The following is a 2,596-nucleotide window of genomic DNA, read 5'->3' as shown; positions in this document are numbered from 1 at the left end:
TTAACAAATATGCCAACATTCCTTCAACCATGGAGCTTAATTTTGCTCTCCAAAATATTTCTCGGCCTTGAATCTCAGACACTCTGGTTTCTCAGGGCTTCTCTGCCATATTGGCTGGTAGCAACATCCATTCTGGAATCCTGGGTCCAAGGCTGCCATGTCTTGAACTCTCCCAGATCCTGTCTGCACCTCAAACTAAGGTGAAAGAAAACAAAAACATAAATATCCCCAAGCCTATTTCTTGGGGTCTCTGGACAAAAAGAGATGGTGGGGGAGATATCACTCTTTCTAGTTCACTTCATGTGCCTTGGGTGAACTCTGTGCCATCTTCATCCTCTTGATGCAACAGAAAAGAAGAGAGGCACTGTCCCCTCTCTACTTTTTTTTTTTGAAAAGATGCCAATGGTTTTATTAGAAAATATTTCCTATTATTAAGTTGCCAATTGTGTGATTGGGTGAGATAAGAATAAAAAAGTAAACAGAGGCAGAAGGTTCTGACCAGACTGTTGCTATGCAAGGGAACATTTCTTTATGCACCTTTAATCCACTCAAAAATCCTTCTTCAGATTCTCAGATCGCCACATATCACTTCACACCTCAGCAAAGGCACACCTTATTTCCCTTTCATAAAATCCAATAACTATTCTAGGGTTATGGGGTGGGTAAGAGCTTTGCATAACCTCTGCCTATGACCCAGAAATGACCACAAAATATCATAATAATAAAAAAAGAGAGATTAAAAAGGGAAGTACTTGATCAAGAAATAATTAAAACAAAAAGCTACTTTGATTAGTGGAGAACTGTGGATCCCAGCCTAATAGCAGAAATCAACAGTTTGGGGAGGGCACTATACAACTTAACTTCCTTGATTTGTTGTCTATGCAAGTGCTGGGAGTCAAGGGGTCATGGAGGGACAATGGGGGGACTTGAAATCAACTCTCCCAGTCTCCAGCTATTTCCAATTATGGTAAATAAGGCCACATCCTAGAGTCTGACATTAATGGCAGTGCTCTGTGATGTCCACTACCACTGCGTTCTTCCAGCTGAAGAGAAAATAGCCTGTTCAGCCCTTGCTGCCACTGTGATGCAGAGGTAACCATTGTAGGTCATAAGGAAGTAGCTGATGACTACCTGGATGACATGCAGCACTGTCTGCAGAAAGTGAGGGAAACTCAGCATCAGCTGCCCAACAGTTTTGTGTGTTTCCATAAGGATGGTTCCATTTAGCCCTGGGACTGACATGGATTTGCAGTGAATACTGACCTGAGATTTATGAAGCAGGCTCTCCCGTCCTATCTTGAGGCTTTCATAGAACATTACTAACAAAAAGATAGCCACAAATGTCCCAGCCATTTCCCCAGGTGTATTGATAATTAATCCAGAAAACAACAATTCCACATTCTTATAGCCAAAATAGGTGATGGGCATCATCATCATCATGTTTCCTCCTCCCCCATGACCATGAGAAAGTGTAGCAGATAGATGATGGTGGGAAGACATAGTGCTATTATGGTTCATATGGCTCATATGTTCCATATGGTTCATCCTATGACCGTGTCCAGAGTTCATCTTCTTAGGAAAGGCTGAAAATCAACAGCAGACTCCTCCATCCTATATCCAGACACTGCCACCAGCTCCTCTGAGCCTCTTCCTTTCAGCACCATGACTTTCCTCAAGCACACAAGATCTCTCGCTTGCCAGACCCCAGCCCTATGTGTCTACTCCTCTGTCGATTTTAAAGACACAGATTGTTCCAGCTGGTACATAGTCAATTGAAGGAGGCCACTCTTACCCACATGGTAGGGAAATGCATAGAAGCGGGATGTCTCCATGTCAGTAGATCTGTGCATGTGCAAAACAACTCCCTGATACATATTTGGAGAACAGCAAGGAGACCAATGTCTCTGGATCATAGAGTAAGAGGTGGGTAGTTAAGTGTAAGAAAGCTGGAAAGGACTTTACTTTTAAAGTAAACAGAATTTTATATTTGATCTTTGAGGTAATAAGAAACCACTAGAATTTATTGAGTTGAGGACTGGCATAGCCAGATGTACGTTAGGGAGATCGTTTTGAAAGCTGAGTACAGAATGGATTGTAGTAGATGTGGAAAATACCTCCCTCTCCTATGGATTTGGCTCTTTTAATATGTATAGATTCAATAATTTTTTAACTATGTAATTCATTTCTACAGGATACATGTTTATAAGTCATCTATGATGCTCAAACAATGCCAATATTTCTATTTTGATAACATTTCAATTCCTGAAAAGCATGATCATGATTGGCTTTTCACTTTTTTCTCCTGCTGTTGGCTCTGTAGAGAGTTCTTCTGATTTTCTCACAGTTTTAGCTTTTTTAGAATCCCAGAAACAGATTTCTGGTATCTCTAAGTTTGTGATTCTTATTTCTTCCTCTTTTTGTCATTCCTTTTAGCTAGACTCGATATACTCCTTAAAACTGTAACCTGCTCAGTCTTTCCCCTCTCTTGGTTTTCATTGGTTGAGTCCAAATGTCTCTCACTCTAGTGTACTTAGATATTAAATGGTGCCATGTCTCCTCCAGCCTATACCCATCTTTTGGGCAGGTTCTATCTCTC

General features: G+C 40.9%; 1 pseudogene; it reads right to left on the bottom strand.

Moving 5' to 3' along the window:
* Window positions 1-946: 946 nt before the first annotated feature.
* Window positions 947-1,723, bottom strand: LOC140509272 (high affinity copper uptake protein 1 pseudogene; annotated as a pseudogene).
* Window positions 1,724-2,596: the final 873 nt, after the last annotated feature.

Source organism: Notamacropus eugenii, chromosome 5, assembly GCF_028372415.1.
Source record: "Notamacropus eugenii isolate mMacEug1 chromosome 5, mMacEug1.pri_v2, whole genome shotgun sequence".
NCBI classification, from domain to species: Eukaryota; Metazoa; Chordata; class Mammalia; order Diprotodontia; family Macropodidae; genus Notamacropus; species Notamacropus eugenii.
This window is presented reverse-complemented; position numbering and strand designations above follow the sequence as displayed.